We start from the raw sequence: 22,875 nt of genomic DNA, 5'->3' as shown, positions 1-22,875 counted from the left end.
CTGTTGTGGATGCGATGTCTATAGTGAACTGCTTGTGCCACGAAATGTTACACCTGTTATAACATCACTCCAGCATATTCTTCCCGCCACCCCATGCTTTTTCACAGAGTGCACAATTATAATATCAAATAATGTTACTATCCGCAGCTTTGCAAATCTGAATATTTGCAGCTGAGAAAAGTGCAGGTAAAGCTCTGTTGCAATGTCTTACAAAGTAATCCTGAACTTCCTTCGGACCGTGGGAAAGAATGGTAGAGCAAGCTGGAGTACAAGACCTTTTAGGCAATAAAATGTTTACTTAAATGTAGTGAGGGACATGCCAAACTGCTGTAGAACAAGGGTGAACTGAGGTTAATGGCAACAATACATTACTGATCACACATCTGCACTTGCATAACCAACAGGAAACACTTTTATTCCAGCAGGGAGGCTAGATTTGGATTATGCCTGCTATTTCTGACCAGCATTGTCAAAAAACCTGTTTCCTGCAGTATTCTTAAAATCCTATGTAGCAGGATAGATTATTGTCTTTGAAATCTCAATAGTGGAATAGCCTACAATTCCAGTAACATTTCTTTTTCTGGTAGTCACAAATGTGTCTCTCCTTCCACCTCAAGTTATGATTGTATTTTTTCATTCATTTCACAGGGATGGCACTGTCTTTCTGCTACATGTTACCGCTGAAAACCCGCAGCAGCTGTGCTTTAACACACTGCTTGCATCCTTCCTTTTTTAAAATTTTCCCCACTACTGTGATAAGGAAGTTCTGAAATACAGAGGAATCAGACCCTTATAAAACAGACAAAACTGTACTGATTTGATAAGTATCCATATTTCTGATGCAAGATAGTATGTAAAATGAAAACTGGCACAAGGAAGAACATGTTATGGAAAGCAATGGGAGAACTGTGGGATATTTTTAATGGTGTGAAGTGAAAAGGATTATATATTCTCTGTTTTTATGGCACATGAAATCACACCAAAATACTGGTCCTTAGGGTTGTTTTAAGGCTGGAGCGGACTAGAACTTAGTAATTTTTTATTTATTAATTTATGAAAAATAACGTTGGTGGGAGTGCTTTTGCTGAGTAAACATGACATATTCCCTGATGCCTGTGAAATATTTAACAGCTTAGAAAGTGGGATGGAGCTGGTTAAGTATTAATATTATTTAGCAGATCAGGGTGTTACTATCAATTCTTAAAGATCTACTTCATCATTTCTAGTCTTCAGTTCCTTTAGCACAGAGGTTAAAGAGATTTCCTGCAGCATGTTTATCTGATTATGTCAAATTGGCCCATTCACCTGCAGTACTTCTCAGTAAATGGGTGAGTTAGCTTGGCACTTTAATTTGACTGTTCAGTGAGCTGCTTTTAAAATCTAGACAAATTAATACCAATAGCTTTTTCCGACGTTTGGATATTTTTATGTTTATTCCTTGACAATGAAAACATCCATTTTGACACTTGAGTTCAAAAGCAGAAGGGGCAGTTGTGCTGCAAACTCTCATCCCCAATTAGTCCACGTGGCAGCCAGCAGCAAGTGCAGTAAGACAGTTCAGGTTCTCAGCTGTCATATCAGATAAAATCCTTTTCAAGCTATCATGTATGAATTCAGGAATTTGTATTTCCTGGAAACAGGTGTTGAAATCTCACCAGGGAAGTGTTTATCCTGGCTTTTTGAAGTATTCACACAGGAGGAGGCAAGTTATAGAATTTTTGTAACATTTTTACCACTTTATTCCACCCAAAAAATGCAAGTCCTTCTGGACCTGCACAAACAAACAAAAGCGTGAAGCTGGAAGTGGGCATATATACTGTGAAATATGCAAGATTTTTATTGATTTATTTTTTTGCTCCCACAAAGCTCATTGTGTAGGCTTTCCCAGGGAAATAGATAGATCAACACTGTTAAGTATGGTGAGGAAGAATGAAAATTCCCTATACATGATTTCCTCCCTTTTCCTTCCCCTATATCCCCGGCTACTGCCTTCATAAAAACACAGCGTAGATTTTTTTGGTTGTTGAAAAGGGGTTTTATTTTGAGAAGTGAGGGGAGGTTGTTCTGTGGAATAAGCAGTACAACATTATAAAAACTACAGATTCTCAAAATGCATTTGCACTCTGCTGAAATGGTGGCGTTGACCCTGCTGGTAGTTTCTTTCACTTGGTGAATTGTATTGCACCTCATCAAATGCTGAAGATGAGCATTGCCCTTCTCCACAAAAGCGGCAGATGCAGAGAAAAATCACCACAGAAAAACAGACAGCGCTCCAGCTCAGGTGCGTTTTATATAAATTATGTTATGCAGTGAAACACAAAAAGTATAAGTTTTTTATTGATAGAACATATTTAATGAATGGCTACAGGTAAGTCATTTGAGTACTGTATGTGTACATAATCCTCAGTACATGTATACCGCTGGCTGCTGGTATGTCACCCAGCAGAAAATGATTATGAAGGTTTATGGCAACAAATCCTGTCATAAAAAAGTCACTGTGGTTTTTATTTGAAGCAATATTGCCGCAAAACCCACAATTCAGCCCTTTAAAGTAACCTCTATACAAGATTTAGCATGTCCTGTGTAAGTTCTACAGCAGTCTGCAGTAAACTTCAGACAAACTCATGGTAGCTGAGTGGAATTTGACTTCTAAATTCAGCGGTAATGAATTTACTTATCCACAAAAAACAATTTTTTAATCGAGGAGTTTAACAATCTGAAAATGCATCTACATTTGTATCTCAGCTTTATTTAAATCTTCAAAAACATTTGGTTTTGATTTTTTTTTTGGTTAAGGGAACTGTGATATCCCCATTAAAAACATTGACTCTGTTTTATACTTTCATGGAATTTATAATGGATTTAAAGAATTCACTTTGAAAGGATTTTTTTCAATAAACTTTTGTCAAATTTTGCAATTTTTTTTAACAACCAGAAGCAAAGGAGCAACGCGTTATCAGAAATAGAATGAGTCTGAATCATGTGACTTATGGTTTCTTCAGGAACTCTTTTAGGCTTTTTAATTGATAGAAGTAATTTGGCCCTAAATGTACCACTCCGTTTTGCTCTGCTACCATTAAAAAGACATTGGTGGGCAACGCACACTTGAAACACCTAAAAGGTGCTGCATAGGCCACCCATGGTAAAAATAATATTTCCTGAATTCTGTCTCGGTAATTTGAAAAATCAGATTTTTTCTTGAATTTTGAGTTTTTAATGAAAGTCGTAACTTTTATTGGCAAGAAACTATTTTTGGCAAAACTTTTCACTATCTGAAATACAAAAAACATTCACAAGTTTTTTAGTAAAATAAACTTTAAAAGTTTGAACAAAGTGGTATTTTTTATTTAAAAATGTTTACAAATGCTTAAAGAAAAATAATTTCTGCAACACTATGCCCTGTTCTAGCACTGTTCTTTTCCCTGTAAAGTTGCATTACCTAAATTGACCTATCTGTTCAGATATTTCTAATGCACATGATGAACTGAAATAAAGATTTAAAACCCATTGGGAAATGTTTACATGGCCGCAACAGTGCATGGGACAATTATGTTTGCTCCTGCCAAAGTGCAATATGGATGTTACTACCTTGTTGCAGAGCCAGTCTGGGGATTACAGTGTAGATGCAGCTGGCTGAAGCTAAATGGCTAATCAGATTCAAGCTTACCTGTGACTACCAAAAGCAATATGAGCTTAGGAGGGGGGAAAAATGACATACTGCCTTATGAGAAATAAATACAGCCAGAAAACATACAGGAGGTGAATGACTGGCCCTTGTATACAAAATACACTGTCAGCTAAAGTTCTAATTAAAACATTTAAGCAATAAGATCATCACTTTTAAGAATAGGTGTCTCACAAGCTGAATAAGAGTCATGCATGCAAGTGAGGGCTGCTGCTGAGTACACCAATTTCTGAGTGACTTATAATTTTAATAGTAAGTAATAAACAAAAAGTGAGCCAATTTGAATGATAGTCAATTGATCTCCAAACTCAACTTCGCATAAGGAATTTTGTGGACCAAAAAGTCTAACGTTTTGCTTTGTGTCCTGGCAGTGTCCTGCTCAAGGTAAGCCAATGGCTCAGCTAATGGCTGAGAGGTGCATGCCCAAAGGGGTGATTGTGGCATTGCATCGTGAAGTTTGCAAGCAGTCGATTATGCCTGATACCTGCTGAATGTGGTTATGGAGAAGGGGGCTTTTCATGGAGAAATGCTGACAGGTAAGAATTCCTTTTGATCACAATGGGTTTCTAAAATAGCAATGTCCTAAATTTTTTAGGGTCCCATAAGGGCCATATCCAAATCCACTGAAATCAATGGAAAAAATTCCACTAACTCCAGCAGGAATCTTTTTGGCAAAGACCTACTGGAAGTGTATGAACTGCGTTCTGTATTGCAGATGTAGCCAGTGTAGTGTGCACAGCCTCTGCTGCTCTCAGCAACCTATGCTATTTAATAGTGTTTTTGACAGTGTGCTCCTGGATCATTACTTTATGTAACTCAGGTTTCAGAGCCTGTTCCAGAGTTTTTTTGTGCATAAGACTCTGCATTATTTACAGGTATCTCTGGTTTCTTAAATACTAAGCAAACTCACTAAAGATGTCCACCAAAACCTACAAATCTTCTCAGGGAGATGCACAGTCCAGTAAGCAGTATCGTCATTCACATAGCTGTGAAGTATCTAATCATACACCTTCTGGTGGCTTTTTGTTTATTACAACTGTTTTCAAGTTAGGTTTAATTTTAAGAATCTACTTTAGGGCTGTGGTTGAGCAGCATGTTTGGTAAGCCACAGGCATTACTCTAGCAACTGTGGAAATCTGCTGCATGTTGTCTAGCACAAGAGTCCCTGACTAGGAAACACAGTCCCCCACTGTGTTGTCAGATCCACTCTCTGCTCTTTTTGGACAGCAAAATTAGATTCTGGACAGAATTCCATTAAAAGCAAACAAGCAAACAAAAAAACTAATTTGACCTCTTCTAATGATCTCCTTTAACATGCGGAGAGGCTTGGGATTCTGTGGAAAAGTTTTGTTGGCACTAAAACAGCAAATATATATATATATCTCACCTTCGCTGTCTGGAACTGTGAAAAAGATAAACACTTCATAAAACCTCCTGCCACAGAACCAAACATATTGAAATGACTTTTTATGGAGATATTGAAACAACAACAAAAAAAATACACAGGGCTTGTTTCTCCTGAGGGTTCAATTATTTTGAGTGCTGGTAGCAAACTTTGATTGATAAATCTAACCTTTCCTTTTCAGGCAATACTTTGATCACATAGTGATGAGAAAGAGTTAGAGAATGGAAGAATAATATTCGGATTGCAACAGAACAATGAAAATGCAGAGGCTGCCTTTGACTTTTACAAGGTGAGAAATGATTTCCCATTTTGATTGTGTGATGGCAAGAATCTTTTCTAAGAGCAGGCAAGTCTGGACTTTGTGTGATGTTCTTAAATTATTTTTCAAAACTTATAGGATTTCTCCAGCTTTCCAACTAAACGTTCATAATGCATCCAAAATGCAGTTCAAGTTATTGTGGTGAGATATGTTTCTCAGCAGGACAAACGACTGATGAAGTGGTGTGGTGACCACACATCATATGTGAAATATGAAATAAGAAAGAAAACTCTGCAGGCCACAGGGAAACCCAGGCAGCCTTTCTATCCAAGGGAAATTTATGATGTTTTCCACCGGGGCTTACACAAATAAACTCACCAAAGATGTCCATTGTGACCTAACCTGACACCTCTATAAGTCTTTTCAATTGCCCCTTTACTCCAGTGTTTTTCACTCTTCTCTTCTAAAAGACTTCTTTGGCAGCCTGAAATCCTCCAACATTATTTTCTTCAAATCTTCTTCCTTTTCATGTAGAATAAAGAGAGACTATCAATCAAACAAAATGAAGATTGACCACTTAGGTTTATTTTATCCTCATAAATTCCCTTCCAAAAGATCCTTATTCACTACAGACCAGGGAGCTATGCCTAACCGTGGAAGCAATTCCCCTTTGGGTGGGGAGGAAAGGAGAGGGAGAGAGACAAAGAGAGAGCATGTGCACATTGACAAAATTTGGCTTTAAAAAGTAACCTTGGCCATCACAATTTATGTAAATCACCTACAATTCTTAAAGCTGTATTCTTGAAATGTTTTCAGTTTCCTCAAGCAGTCATAGGATATTACTTTGAAATCCCTGAATATTTTTGGAATACAATTAATGACTTCATTGCCTTTCATTAACATTGTTGCTTACTGATTCATAAAATACTTTTTGAGATTTGTAAGAGCATCTCATACATCATTTTAAAAGTAAAAATCTTAGGCGAAGAATTAACTGCACCATCCAACTCAATCTACTCCAATGAGTCAAAACTTGCAGAAAGATGCATCTTCTCTATCTGAGTTATACTAGTGCAGAGGGGTGGGAGAGTAGCCAGACCAATTGGTAGCTTATCTAAAAAGGCACATCATGATTTATCCAGTGCAGCTGTTTCAGCCTGAACATTGTAGTAGGAGTTGAGCATGGACACGCAAACACCAGTATTTACCAGCTTCCCGACACAGAGTGGCAGAGCACTCAGAGCCAAATAAAGTTGCCTGTAGCAAAGATATGCTGTTGTGAGTGTAGTCTGCCTGCATATGCTCTGTCTACCATAGCTCAGCCACAGATGTGACTTAACTCTAATGCTTTAGTTAAGGGAACCATTGCTGCAGCCTATGAATAAGTACAGCAAACTGGATCGGTGTTAAACAGTATTGCACTTGCAGGCAAATCAAGCCAATGGATCAGCTGCTATATTTCTACCTGCTTTCACAGATTTTTTCACGGCCTATTTGTTTAACGTAAAGCTAGTTTTCTGAAGCATGGTGTGCATGCACAAAGTTTAAAAATGAAGAGGTCAGATCCTAGATTTGTAGCTCTGAAGAATTAATTTACACATACTATGCTGTCAATATCTAGTATCCAGACTTATATTTATCACATTTCAGCTCCTTTTTCTTGTTTTACGTACTGAAATGAGAGAAAATCTTTGTTCAGAAATGCACTACTGCATACACATATCACATATATTTTGCTGACATCTCTGTGATATATTGCAAAACCATGTGTAAAGCAATTTTTTCCAGCAACTTGGATAATCTTCCACCTTCTAAGCCATCTCCTTGGATTTACTAATGCCCCAATCTCCAAGAAGTTTCATATTTATATTCAAAAAAAATAACAATCTTCTTCTCCAAGACTCTTTTCTGATTTGGCTCAGTTAATGAATTTTTCCCTTTAAATTACACATTGCTTCCAATTATGGCCCCTGGGTCAGTTTCAACAAACACATTTCAAGCTCATTAGAAGAATTCTGGATTTGCAACTGATATGCTAGCAAAACTGAGCCTCACAACAGTGAGGCCAGAAACACAGGTGAAAACCTGCTGTTTACTTTTGAAAAATAAAGCCCTAATTCTCTGCAGACTTCCTGTGCCAGCAACACCTGAAACATATAATGGCAGGTGATGTTATACATGATGAACACTTCATGTTTTTGCTGACTTTCAGATTTTAAATGTATCTAAAAAGAGGAAGTGCATTCTCAGAGGGGCTTCTAAACTTCATGCCTACAAAATCCACGTATGTATTTTAACTGCACTTGTCCAATACATATCATGGTAAACTGTACAGCTGATGACTTCATTTGCACTTCTTTGTAACATTTGTATGTGATTAAAGTTAAGGACTAGATTTTTTTCCAGGATATATGAATAAGACTTGGCATAGAGCCTCTTCTATTAGGACTTTCTAGAGTTAGAGGTCACTTTCTGCAGCTTGGATAAGGTTAATGACTCTCTGAAACACAGCCTATTAAGCAGTTTTCAGAAAGCAAGGATTACTCATCAAGCCTTTAGAGCTTTTTACACATGAAGAAAACCAATATGTAGTTGACTAACTACTTTATTGCATCAGTCCTGCAAAGTTTCTGTTTTATTTCAAAGTTTTCCTGGGTTTTCTGAACAAAGGTCCCCATTCTTGCAGCATCTGCATGCTGCTAAGAGGAGAGCTTTGCATTCATTCTTATTTTTGTTTTCTGTATCAATCAGTTTTCAAGTCACATGTATTGTTATCTGATAAGATCCTACTTTAGCTGTCAAATAACAACAGGTGAGACTGATTGATTGCCTCCTAGGTAATCAAGGATTTATATACACCAAAAAAAAAAAAAAAAAAAGAAAAGAAAAAGCCCTATAGGGCTCTATATGACTTTGTAAAAAAAAAAAGAATAACATGGCATGGAAACAGAAATTATAACAGCTGCAAAGTCGACAAAAAAACCCCCAGCATATTATAACCTAGGTTTAAAACAAAGAGTGACCATAATAAACAGAGACATAGAAAAGAGCAAAGCTGTTGAACCTGAGAGTGAGGGGCAAGAGGAGATACTCTTGCATATAGCTACACATAAGCAGGCACTGAAAGTTAGGTTTAGTTCTGGTTGTTATGATGTTCTTAGTACCATAATGTTCATTTATTTATGCTATTGGGAGCTTCAGGTATGCGGCATTCTCCAGAATTATGCTTGAAACCTTATTAATGGAAGATATTTTTAAAATAGTGCCATTAAGGAAAATGTTCATTTTAGAAGCAACACACATTTCTGTTTCTCTTTAATGCAATATTGCAGTATTGGGAACAATGTTTTTTTTACTGTTTAAGTTTCTCTTCTGAGTTGGTTTCAACACTGCCAAACTTTTACCACTCAAGCTGCGGTTTTGTGCTCCATGGAAAGTCTTTTAGGAGTTTGGGGCTTGGGGAATACTTCACGGGGAATTAGGTAGAATTGGAGGTGAGACTGAAACTGATCAAGAAACTTGGAGAGATAGATTGGTCCTGTGGATAAGAAACATGGAAAAGTATAGCTGAAAAAGTTGGACAGGTGTTGGAGTAGGAAAGAGTGGAAAAGAGGCACGCCTTGTAAAGCAAGCAGATGAAAAGCAGGTGAGATGACTGTGCAGTGGACACTGCACTCTCATAAAGGGAGCTATAGTGGAATGACGACTGCAAAGTGCCACACAGGGCAGAGCAGTTCCCAGGGCAAGTGTTAAATTGGAGGGAATGAAGCAAGACTAGATCATCTGTGAGAAAACACACAAAAGAGCTTCTAATCACTATACAAAGCTTCCCAGTCTCAGCACTCCAGTACTGTGACAAAATAATCTGTGAAATCCACTAGTCAAATGTAAATCTTATCTAACAGGTCTACAGAGTTGATGATAACCTACTTTAACTACCATTTATTTAATATATTCAGTGGCAGAGGTCTGTGCAGTAAATCTAACACTTTTGATGAGGAACACAGTTGTTGATATGAAGTCACATGAAAGGGTTTTGTTTTGTGGCATTTTTTAAAAAATTATGCACTCATATATTCAAACACCCCAGAGTGAGAGAATACAAATATTGCAAATTTAACAAAACTGTCTTCATTGTTTTAAATTAGCCCATGTGTGATAATCTCATCTTTTTTTCTTTCTTTCTTTTTCTTCCCACTATAGAAACTCTACGTTATAAAATGCAAAAGGAGATCTATGTAGGGATGAGTGAGGGTTGGATAGAAAAGAAACTCGTTGGCTGTAAAATTTCTGACTCATTAACTGCAGAAAATGAAGTGTGAGGTAAAAAAGGTAGGTGTTCTTTCACACCAGAAGCAAAGGAAATTCCTATGTGATAAAACACATGCCAAACAAGACAGTTAAGGTAAACTTCCCACATGAGGTCATCCATCACATATTTTTCATTTTCAGGGTATCTGATATGAGACATTGAAGTCTGATTATCAGAAGTGATTAATACTTCTCTCTGCAGTGGAATTCATCGGGAGTTCTGGCTGAATATTTAAGTAAATAAGTGCCATATTAAAATGTAGTACTCTGGAGAAAAAAAAGTTGAGTTGGTCAAGTTATTTCCATAAATGGAATTTTGCTAGTTATTTTCTCTGGTTCTTAGTTTTCCATCAATTGGAAGAAGACCGACCTGAATTGTCACCCTTTCAGATGTGTTGCAAAGTTGAAAATAGCCGTGAAACATAAGCTATGAGCAACTCCTAGCTTCTGATCCCCTCTAATGTTTGCTGCTGCCCATATCTTCATAGAGAAAGCTCACAGCTAAGAACATTTCATCAATGCCTGTTCTCAATGAACTACTTTGAGGGGTTTTCTGCTCTCACTGTCATATGCTAGCAATCAGAGTCTGTCCAAGCTGAAGACTCCCTGCTTTGTCTGATGCTCTCTTTGGACACTACGGAGTTTTGCAGATGATGTCATGCATGTGCCACAATCTCTGCTGACTAACACAGCGCTGACCATAAACTACTCTAAACTGATTTTCATATTCTGTAGTAGGCTTGCTACTTCATATTGAGTTTTCAAGGATGCTTATTATGCTTATTTTAATGAAATTGAATTTAAGCCCTTATAGTTGCCAGGTTGATGTGCTCTGGATTAGAGTTTCTAATCTCTCATTTCTAACTAACTACTAAATGTAGAGTTTCTAACTCTACATTAGAGTTTCAGCTTGGATTAGGAGCAAACTTCCACTAGACCCCACTCACTCTGCAAGCTGGATTCCTTATATATGAAACTAAACTAGAAAATGTGCATGAGGATTCAGGAATACCTCGGGTACTCTAACCATGAATGGGCATTCAGGTCACAAAGCCAGGTTAGAACTAGTCTGAAGTAAAAACCCCAAAACATGTATGATGTGGACATTGGGCACTCTAAAGGTTTGCTCTTGTTGAGCCATACTGATTGCTAATATCAACACAGCCTTTGTTTGTAGCCTTTCAAAGCTATTGTTCAGCATCCAGGATACCATCAAGAAATAACAGATCTTCTAGGTACCTCTTCTAGCTTGTGGTCATCACAAACAGTGCAGAGAAAGAATGCATCTGTTTCACACCAGCATCCAATAAAAGAACTAAAAAATCTGGTTATTCACCTTTATCAACTCTTTCACATTTTCCTATCTGTTTCTCATGATGCTGACTTTAAATAGAAATCTATAGGACGGAGGGATGATTTTGTAATACAGAAGCTTGCAGGAGTTTTAAAAATCTACAAAGTGATGATGGAGGGAGACTAAGGCTGTGTCTATATCGATAAATTAAAATGTACCCAGGACTGTACCTACACAATGAAGCCAGCTAGCACAGGACAGTTCACATCTATGTGAATAAATTCTCTTAGCCTCTAAAGCAGTATGGCTGCATGAAAGGCCATGTGGATGTTCAAACATCTAAATCCTGTCCAAGAAGCATTGTGGAAAGGAATGCCAAGGATTGGTTTACAATTGCAGGCAACCATTTTTCAGGTTGTAGGAATGTTCTCAGGCACTAGCTTATTTACTAGTAAAGCCCATATGTTCCTCCACAGTCCTTAGGGTCAATATAGATTTTATATATGACACTAATTTCCATATAAAGTTGGTATCTACTGTTTATCTCAACTTGTATGACATCAGACACTTCCATACAGCAGACAGTTACAGGTTTCTCTCCAGTAACTGTGGTCAGGTTGATCTCTCTTTTCCAATTAACTATTTCATAAGTACAAAAGTACCCATGAACCTTGTACCCAGGCCAAGATTTATACAGTGTGTTGTAAATAAGGCATTAGACTAGGTACAGAAAAATGAAGAGAAATTAAAATATAAATAGTTCTCCATTAAGCAATCTGAATGAGGCTGTAGTTCCATGGAAAATATAGTATGTAGTCACATAATTAAAGACAGTATGATACTCACAGGAAACGAAAGAAAAAGGGATGCTATTTCCTACCTAGGAATGATTGTTGGTAATGTTAATAGTAGTAATGTGGGCAATTCTGTAGATATATAGTAATAAAAATACACATTTACAGCACCCATCAGGATTTTTTCTGCATAGATGATGAGAAAAATTGCTGCAATATCCTAATGCAATCCCATGCAAGTTAATAAATTACCAAACAAGCAAAAAGTGCATACTTCTACACTATGAAGTTTACTGCCTCAACTTTCAGCAATGTGTATCTAAAATCAAAGTCTTGTAAAGCAATGTTCAACACCAAAATACTGAACATGCATCAGCTGTCTCTGGTTCCAATTCTATTTTGAGTCCAATCTTATATTTAGCTTTGTTTTTGAAAGTCATAATTCTCCCAGTGGAGTCTTTTAGTCTAACCAGTGTTCTAACCATTTAAATAAGTCTGTTGATAGAAATTATCCTAACTTAACTGGAGATTTATGCTGTGCTTCTTATAGTAGTGGTACGTTGGTTTCCTAGATCTCAGTGGCAGAGGGAGGGAATGGGAGAAAAAAAGGAAGTAATATAGTGCCAACCTCAGATCTAAAAGGTGTTACAAGCATAGCTGACATTTTATTTCACTGTGAAGTTGTCTGAACTTTGTTATCCTCAACTTTACAGACTTTGTACTTCATAGGACAGCTTACACCAAATCATTGGCACTTACTTAACATTTGACTAGATATATCTTTTCATCTAGCTCCTTTTCTTGCTCTCTCGTCCTGTCTTTTGCTTTCCTCATTCACGCCTTTCATTTGTACAGGCAATTTCGGTTCTTTAAAATGGTTTGTAGAGAAAGATTTCATGTCCCTTTCTAATCAAGGCATTCTGAGACTCAAAAATACTACTTTTACTTTTGTGCTTTTACTGCACTTGTTTGGAGTTCCAAAAATGTACTGGATCCAAGACAAATCACTTTTCATACACACAAGATTGAAAAATACGTAGAGCAACAAGAGGCTAACAATGTCTACATGTTTTCTTAATTCCATGTAAAAAGTCGATGGCAATTTTGTACACAAAGTTTGCAGGCTGGGAGTGGTGGAGGAGTCGAGTCATCAGCTCATCTGAGCATTCTACTAAAAAAAGCGGAGCTATATATCGACATTTCACATGTGCTACTGAATATGTTTCATTCATTCATTTATTCAACCCTTTAGGCTGATTTATACCTTTGGAACCTGATTGACAACTGTTTTGATTTTCTGCAATGAACTGAAATTTTAAATTAACCTGAACAAGAAAAGAAGGAGAAGAAGATGGAGTGAGAACAATAATACACAGCATTTACTTCTTGCTTTGTGTTTAGCAGGGAGCTTTTGCAGTTGAGGTTTACTTTTCTCTTCAGAGTAATGGTAATGTAGATGTTCATCCCAGTGCATCTGTAAACTTTATATTGTAGCAAGTAGGCAGTCACTGAAAAGTATTTATCTACTGTATTCACTTGAGAGCAAAATAAACATGTTGACCTTCAATTCTTCCCCCTTTTAGCTTTCTTCTTATCAGAGGATGTCAGCATTTAGCACAAGGACAAATGCCTGCATTTTTGTGAGGAATGTAGACAATGCTGTCATGAAACAAATAGCCTCTAGGAGGAAAAAAATGGAAGCCTTTCAGAAGGCTTAATGTGTAAAAGAGGCAGTTTCAGTGAACCCATCACTGTATGTCAAATGCCTAAATAAGGGGAGAAAAGCCCTTTGGAGAAATAGATTTCCCACTCCCCTGAACTGCAATATTTTACTGAAGCGTTTATACACGTGTCAATGATAAAATCTTAAAATGCTTCATCTATTCTAATGCAATATGCATTTTCCTCTTTAGGCTTATTATACCACTTATTTTCTTAATTATTCATGATGTTTAGCACATGATATGGTACAGCGACTGAAAACAGAAGCCAGCCTCCTACACAACCATGTGAGCGGAATACCAGATATGGTTCTTTCCTACCACATAGCCTTGATTAACAATTTTAGACTGGCTAGTATTCTCTTCTTCTCCTGACTCTTTTAGAATCAAGGTAACATGCCATCTAAAACAGCTTTAAAATTTAATTATTCCAAGGGTAGTAAGCAATATAATTTGCACTGTTCTGATGGGAAAAGGATATTTCACACTTACATAGTTTTGGAAAGCAATTGCATCATTTTAAAGCTACCGGAGATTTGATGTCATTGCCATAACTTTTGTCTGTAAAAGTTGCTGCTGATTCTCTCTTATGGACCGAAATTTGTGAATATCTTTTGAAACAATTATGGAAATCTATGGGATAAAGCCTCAGACCTATAAGGAGGAATGTGTCTTTAGTCGCAAAACTTCCAAAAGAAATATTGGAAGTCTTGCATCTGTTCCAACATGCTGCCTTGTTTGCAGGATAACTGTTACTGCTTTAGCAGTTTCTATCACCATATGTGTACAACAAGTAAATGAACATAAAATTGAATGAACACATAAAAGAGGGCTAAACCCACTCAGCTTAACAAATCCATCTTCCCGCCCGCTGTGTGCTGGAACACGAACAGAGCATTGTTTGGATCATAAGGATTAGTAAAATAACAGTCTTGGTGAACAACATGGTCATGTGGAGGAAAAGATTTTCTTAAATCAGTGTGTGATAGCTGGGATACTAGTGGTTGTACTTAATTCATTATGCTGATCCAATGACTATGGAATGCATATAATTATTTCAGTTGAACAGATCAGCAATTATACACAAAATAAAGTTAAAAATGTTTCATCTAAATGAATTGTGAGCCTTCTTTCTCCCTCTTTGCTTAAAAAATGAAATCACTATAATTAAAGTTTTCTTTACAACCCATTTCTATTTCAAGAGCAAAATTGATTGTCTTGTGCAAAATTAAGAACAAACAAGGTCTTTAGTAATAGAACTGGAAGGAAGTTGGGATAGAATTACTATCCCCATTGGTTTTACCTAAGAGGCAGAGCATCAACCCTCAAAAGTGAATGTGATTGCTACTCTGTGGTCTCATAACACCCAATGGGTTTTGGGCCATTGCACCCACAATGTAAACAGTTTCATTGCTGCACCATTCGCATGGCTTCTGCTGGTTCAGTGTGAATTAAAACATTGTAGAGTTTATCTAATCCTAATTCTTTTCCATCTTTGAAACTGGGCTAGCAACTGCTTTTAAGGATTGTCAGGGTTAATTAGTGAGACTGTTCAAAGCTGAATAGGTGTATTCCTACACAAAACATTAGTAATTGTCCTCACTGAAATAGCCTCACTTTTCAAAAGTCCAAGGCCATTCTTTCTTCCATTGTGTCTTTCATCATATACTTTGATATGGCTAGTTCATTCTTCCTTATCATATTTTGATTGCTGTATAACTTATCTTTGACCTGTCTCCCACAAGTACTTGTGTAGTGCACAGCAGGTAACACAAGTCTTTCACTCTGGCACATGAGTGAAAGGTATAGAAAAGATGATGCAGAAGGTCTGTTTTTTTTTCTTTTCCTTGTGACATCTAGTTTGCAATTTCTAGTGTAATGGTTCCAGGCCATTTTACACAGTGGCCATTGAGCCCTTCCCAATAGAAAATCTTTCCTTACTCAAATATTCCTTTTACATAGAGAAGAAAGAAAGGTGTTACACATGAATGGAGAACAAAATCATTAAAGGAGAAGCTTAGCACTCTGTAGCAGATGAAAGCAGCAATAGCAGTATGTTTGTACTGCTTCAAGTCATAGTAGTTAGAAATGCAACTCTATTGTTGTACTTCTATGTGACAAGTTCTGCAGTGGATGTTTGGGAAAAGAAGCAGGACCTTCAGGTTCATTCTGCACCCTTACCCATGTGAAATGAGTATGACACCAAAGATAGCCCCAGTGCAAAATCGTTTTCTTCCCCCAAGCAACGATGAACTTATTGTGAACCAGAGAACCACGATATCCGCCTTTTGGCAGTGACACGTCACTAAGCCAATCTTGAGGTCTCTTGTCAATCTTCTCTCTTTTCTGTTTTCAGCTTGATTTCATTTTTCTTCTTCACTCACTAGGGTGCTAAAGAAGTAGCTACTTACATTAGAAAACAGTTTGCCTTGACACTGTGACCCCAGTTCCCCTGTTATTACTATTATTGTTACCATTATTATATGCTCTGAATGCATTCTAGTTTTGTGGAGTTTTTCACCTGGCTTATGCTGCTTGTTTTTCTTCTTCAAATGTGAGTCAGAAGTGAAATATCAATATTTATCTCTGTATTCATGTTATGATTGACACTAGTAGAAGTTCATGATTGATATAACTTCTGATTCTAAACAAAATTCTGCTCAGGCTTTAAACAAACCTGGGTAAACTAAGCATAATCTTAGTACTTTTCTGGAGGAGCACTGTGTGCAGTGTTTGTATTCTGACAATGTGGATGTTTTTAGAGAGGTTGGGGGTTTTTTTAATTTGATAGACAAGTTTTTTCTTTTTCTCTCAGTGACATACCAGCATGGAGCTCTCTGTTTCTTTTCTGTTTCTCAACAGACCTATTTGTACCTTCAAATCAAATAACTCAGTTCAGGCTTTTGTGGTTGGGAAGGAGTCCACTAAATCTGGTTGGGATTTTTCCAGTAAAATAGGTTTATTTGTCAAAATGAAACCTTTTCACTCAATCCTAGAAATCATTTTTGACAAAGATGTAATTTCTGTTCGAAACCAGACACCCACAATATAGTCCATCAGTTATGACACTCACCTCAGATGCGGGATTATATCTACAGAGATCTTAAGACAGCAGCACAGACAGCGTGTTCAAATGCAGTGTGCTGCTCAATGCAATGCTGCTGGTAGGACACTGGCGTGTTGCTGTAGTTATCCCCACTGTTCTGCTGATGGCTTGAGTTCCACCTGTATGGCAATGACACAAAAAAATGTATATTTTATGACCTGTTCAGAAAAGATTTCACTGTCATATGATCATAGAATAATTTAAGTTGGAAAGGACCTCTAAAAGTCATCCTGTCAACCCCTTTTCAAAGCCTGGGTGACTTAGAGCAGATTGCTCAGGATTTTGTGCAGCTGAGCCCTGAATATTTCCAAGGTTGGAGATCCCCCAGCCTCTCTGGCCAACCTGGTTTGAACATCCTCATGGTGAAAAAATTTTCCTTGTATGTAATTGGAATTTACTGTGTTGTTATTCCCTTGTAATACTACAGCAATGGCAGCTGAGCTATATGGGAGCAATTAGATGTGTGCAGACCATCTGTGTGGTAAGTATAGTATAGTTGGTAATGGGGTAATAAACGTGTGGATTTGCTCTTCCAGTCCTTCCTGAAGCTATTCCTCAAGCCCAGGCTTGTGGCTTGTTAACGCAGTGTGGGAACAAACATGTATAGACTTTAAAAGGTGAGGATCCACACTTGGAGTATGGTGTAGAAAGAGGTTTGGGAAGCCAAAGCTGGTGTATATGTTTCATTTCATATTTAGTTTGTATAGAGGGAACCAGTACAAATAGGAGTCACTGGGAAGATGTGTCTTAGAAGAACTGGTGAACTTCTGTTTGCAGATCTCTCCTGCAAGTAAGCCCAGTAGGTTTCAGGTGCCTCGTCTGAATGAAGAATGATGCAAAAGGACAATTGTGGAATCAAGAACAAGGATGGCAAAGGACTAGTCTGTGATTTTTTGAAATGGTTTCACTGCAATACAAGATGGGAACACATTAAAGTGGTAAAATCTAAATGGAAAAATGTAAATACCCACTTTCTTTGTATGACTAGATTTTAATCTCTTTTTTTCACTATTCCTCTGGTTTTATTGTTTAATTGTTTCTGGTTATGACTTTCCTTTCCATAGCTGCAAACAGGAGCAGCTAATTTATGTAATACTGAGTTCCTAACTCATGTTCCTTCAGCTCTTTTGAGCCCAGGTATATTCCATGCTTTTAAAGTTCTGAAAAACAGCATAATCAACAGAAAAGCTCCAGTCCACTGTACATGTTTGTACATAGTTTTGCATTTTGTTCAAGAATTGACAGGTTGAAGAACCCAAACTAAACTTTTCCTGAAGCAAGGTGCTTCAAGTCTCAAAGGGGAAAATCCCATTTCAATTTATGACTGATGAGTGTGTTTCAGTACAAAATAATTTTAATAATCTGAGCTGTGTAAGTGACAAGTGTCTTAGTAAGGACAAGACTATTCAGAGGTTTTGTGTTCCATCCTATTAAGATTTTGTGTTCCCAGAGCATGATTGTGGTGAATACTGTACAAGATCTGTTTTTGTATTTACCACTACATACACAAAAAACAATGAAATGCAAGTACAGCTTGGTGATGAGCAGTCAGGTGAATATAGACTAACACTTCTTACATTTTTAAGGACTCCTTGCTGCAAATAGTTCTGCTGTCATGCAAGGAGTTATGGAATTTATTCTAGTCATGCACAGAAATTGTGACTGGGAAGGCTCAGGGCTATGAATTTCAAGATGGACCTTTCCAGACCAGTGAAAAATTCAGAAATAGCTGAGGTGTTTTATTGTCAAAGATCAAATGTGTTACATTACAGCAGGCAGGATGTTGAGTATTCCTAAATGAACAGTGGTAAAGCTTGGTTCAAAAAGCCGTGACTTGATATTAATTATCTTGTCAGCTTTTCCTGGGCTCGTTTCTCCCTTTCATGCGTGGTAACTGATTTCAAGTTCGTCAGGACTGCAATGATTAGTTAGATATCCATCAATCTGATTTCCAGGATATCTTGGCTAAGTTGACTCCTTCTGAGTTCGAAGGTAATTGTTCTTGACTGATAAAATGGACAATCAGGAGCTCTTAACATGCCCTCACTGCCATTTAAGTACTACTTTGAGAAATTTTAGCTCTGAGATAGATAGAAGTCCTACAATGGGCATGTTACCTACTGCCAAATCTTTCAGACATGGCTTTGGCAGGTTGTCTATGCACTGCTTCTGACAGCCTCCACGCAGGTGACCAGCATGTACTTGGCAGCTGTTTCTCAGATATATAGGCAAGTAGAAATGTCCTGTGCCTCATTTTAAGGTGAAGATATCTGGAAACTGTTTTATCTGAGAGTAGCTCCCCCATGCCAGGAAATAAGCTATTTGTAAAGCAACAGGGATGGTGCGAGAAGTGTCTATACCATTTGCATTAGCTAGTACTTTCCCCACCTCCTTGTTATACACTTTTTTTTCCCTCTCCTAAGCTGACAGTAAGATTCTCTCTTTATATTTTTTTTAATATCATCATTCTATTAAATGCAAACCCCTGTTCCCTCTCCCCGACATTTTCTCCTTTCGGTTTAGGTCCTCTGCATCCACAGAATGAGGCATTTTCCCTAAGCCCAAAAGCTCTTTTCAGCTCATTTTTATAGTACATCCCCACAAAGGCTTCCTGCTACACGAGGATTCAGCTTGGAACCAGCCAATGTCAATTGCAAGGATCACTGCTAAGTCCCCTAAGACTTCATCCTCTTGTCCCTAAAACTGCTTGGACATGATGCTCTTAGCTCTCACTGCCTCAAGGAGGGAGGGAGACTGGAGCAAAGAAATCAAACTAATGTCTCTGATGTGTCAGTGCACAGCGTACTGCCATTAGGACATCAAGCCAGCATGATTTATTAGCAATTTTAATTAATTTTCTGAGTCATTTCCTAAGGGCTCAATTCTGTAATCTTATTACTATTAGCCTAACATGCTATAGTAAGACTATGCTTTCTAATCTTTCTTTTGTTGTTAAATACAATTTCTTCTTTCATTAGGAAAGTCTTGTGATGAAGCAGTTTGCTCTTTTTCATGGTGAAATATTTCTGTGTACTTTCATTAGAAGTTAGTAAAAATTATGTATTAGAATACATTAGTTCTCAACACAGAACTCATCTCCTAATTTTCTCCTTTATTCCTTTATTAGCTAATAACGCTAGAAGTGATCCATGTCCCAATTTTAAAATAAAGAAGCCATATATCTAAAGTTTTAGATATGGAATAATCTCACTTAGCCCCAAATTACTTTATGTGCACAGGACTTAATCTTAGTCCCATTTAATTCAGAGGGATCCGGATTTTTTTTACCCATTTTAAGCAAATAAACTGTGCTCATAAAGTTTTATGTATACATTATAAACTGCAATCTAGTGTGCTTTACTGCATTCTTTTTAGCCTCTGATTGCTATAAAGCAGAAAATTTATTTAGTAATTGATCTGCTAAAAGCTAACTACTTTTTGATTATTAGTATTTTTCCCCCAGGATTTACACTGCTTTGCAGTGATATGGATTAAGTTATTTTTATCACATCTGACTGTTAATGAGCAGTGTTTAACCACTGTAAGTTGTACAATACTCTAAAGTGTTGCTGATCTGACACAACCATTAAAACTTGACTTTTGAGTTACCATGGTATTTTTAACTTGGAAGATAAAAAAAAAAAAATGCACTTTTTTGTATCACAAATGTATAATGTCATTATTCTGAAACAGAGCTAATTATTGTAATTATTCTGTATATACACACATTACTAAGTATTTCAGTTCCCACAGCACTAAGTACAACTGTTACAGAAGTGGAAATTTTAGAGCACAGCATTTTACATAGAAGCAATGAACACAGTTTTGACGTAAAAGACTGTGGAATAGAATCAGGATTTAGCACACCCAGTTCAAGATGAGTGTCTCATCCATGGGCAAACACTCACATTTTCACTAAAAAGGCAACTGTACAAATGTACTTGCAGCCTTTAATCTGCCCGGTGCCTGTCACAAATTTAGAAAATCAGATGCAGTATGGTGTCTGAGTGGCTTAGCTGTGTAACAAGGTATGTATATTGTTGGCAGTAATAGTACCAGGACAACTTCTTTGCACCTTTGGTAGGAAAATGAATACATTATTAAGAGAGAAATGGGTCTAACAGTGAAAGGAGAAAGCAGAAGACCCTGTGTTTCATTATCACAAAAGACAATTTGTCCTGAGTTGAGAACAGGCAAAAAAGCTGCATGCAGAAAACAGCATGGCAGACTGAGAGACCATTGCTGCTCATCTGTAGGCCCATATCCAAAGCTCTTGGAAGTCTATGGGGAAATTTCCCAGAAAGATTGGTGGAGAATTTTGAGACGATACAGGAATTGTGCTTGTCTTCTTTTCTTACCACTGTCTGGTCTTTTAACAAGGGCAACATTATACAAAGATGTTCAAGCATAAAAATGGTCTAAAAAGTCACTCTCCCCAAGCAGTCTGAAGCTAAACCAGCAAAATCCCAAGCTGCATTTCTTTCTGTGGTACTGGAGAATTTGGCAAACTAGGCCATTCAGCACATCCTCAACAATGACATGAAAATCCTAAATCCACAGATACCTATTTATTTGGGCTCTTGGAGAGCACAGTGATGAAAGGAAGATATAAGGCATCTGGTGTCCACATTTTCACATCCAAATTTCATCATGGTGATATACCACCAATTCTCTGCTTATTTCAATGATTATTTAGGGATTCTGAAGTCACATGAGCAGTAATTTTGTCAGAATAACATACATTTGAATTAAATGTTGAAGGGATTATTATGCCAAGAATGAGGATGCTAATGTTTTTCAACTCTCCTTAAAAGGAGAATTGACCTGTGAGTATACCAGATTACTTTACAGGCAAAATTAGTAAATAGAGTCCTAAACTTCATGACAATGATAGAACATGGGGAGGCAAGATCAGCTGACTGTCTAGCTGAGTCAAAACAACACGAGTTTTGTATACTATTAATAACTAGTTGGGATGTGTACGTCTTACCTTTTCTTTCTTTGGTCTAAGGTCTAGTTCACAGAACCTTTTCAGGTTAATACATGCTGTAATCGATTAATTTATTCTACGTCAGTCTTACTGCATGTTTCTCTGCTGTAGTTCTTTTTCAAATAATAATTTATTTTGTTTAGATAATCAAAATGACTACAGCAGGGTTTTGTAGGTTTTCAAGAGTACTAGCTCACATCTTTTATGGGAAACAGTTGTGTCTTGCCCTATTTCCTGGGGCTAGTAAAAGAAGTGTGAGTGATAACCTGGTTACAAGGAAAGCGACTGCTAAGAAATAGCAGAGAAACCTGCAGGAACAAAGAATATGTAATAAGTGCCCAGTCAAGGAATCCATCACATGAAACAACAGTGGTGTTATAAGGGCAATGAGTATGTGGTAGATTCAGAGGCAAGTCTAAATGAATCTAGTTAATAATTCTTCCTCTTCCATCAGTGAAAAAAGTAGATTTAAACTTTGTGGGACCCGGCACCCATTTCTGATGTATAACTTTGACTACTGAAGAAGTTACAAACTGTGGGCCAAACTGAACTGCACTTGTTAAAATGGTACCTTTTTCAGAAGCTGTGACTTACTGTTAATAAATAGTGAGATACGGGCGTTAGCCACAACTTTGGACCATCGTGGTAACCATTGTGTGAGACACAGATGGAGATGGAGAGGCTCACTTCATTTTAAGAGAGGAATAAGAAAGTCATTCCTCCTGCTAAAGCACAATAGGGACCAGTTCTGTGCTTTTTCCACCCGAAATATAATTAGTAAGAAACCGTCCATTCCATGAGCTATACAGCAGGTTGTTTTGTTTCAGTGTGCTATTTAGCAACATCAGAAAAAATCAAACTTTGTACCATATGAGAAAAGCAGGTATGTGTCTTACTCATGCAAGAACACAGAGATGTGTGCCCTGAAATTGGTCCAGAGCATCTGGAAAGAGTTATAAAATTGCTATATAATAGCCAGTGACATACCTTCCAGAATGCCCTAGAAATAAAGGGTATGGATGGAGTGAAGAAAGATAGTTTGTGGGCCACATAAACTTTAAGTCAATCATATTACAAGATTGAAAGGAACTTCAGCTGTCTTATCTTTGACTTATCTGCACTTATCTTTGAGCCTTTCTGTCACTGTTTATCACTTACAATTTTTCTTATGTCTTTCTGACCCTACATATGGGGAAACTAATTGACCATACACCATAAATCATACAAGACTCTCAAACACATAAAATTCCAGGGAGAAAATAAGGCAAGCTGGGACATTGTATTTTAATGTACCAAAATCATACCAGTCT

General features: G+C 37.3%; 1 long non-coding RNA gene across 1 annotated transcript; it reads left to right on the top strand.

Annotated features, from left to right (window-relative positions):
- The first annotated feature begins 1,308 nt into the window (after window positions 1-1,308).
- LOC135324953 (uncharacterized) lies at window positions 1,309-14,489 on the top strand. The gene is made up of 5 exons (XR_010386175.1): window positions 1,309-2,281; window positions 4,057-4,221; window positions 5,272-5,379; window positions 9,553-9,681; window positions 13,001-14,489. It is a non-coding gene; the product is annotated as an uncharacterized LOC135324953 (long non-coding RNA).
- Window positions 14,490-22,875: the final 8,386 nt, after the last annotated feature.

Source organism: Dromaius novaehollandiae, chromosome Z (genome assembly GCF_036370855.1).
Source record: "Dromaius novaehollandiae isolate bDroNov1 chromosome Z, bDroNov1.hap1, whole genome shotgun sequence".
NCBI lineage: Eukaryota > Metazoa > Chordata > Aves > Casuariiformes > Dromaiidae > Dromaius > Dromaius novaehollandiae.
Note: the sequence above shows the minus strand (reverse complement) of the source record. Positions and strands in the feature narration are given on the sequence as shown.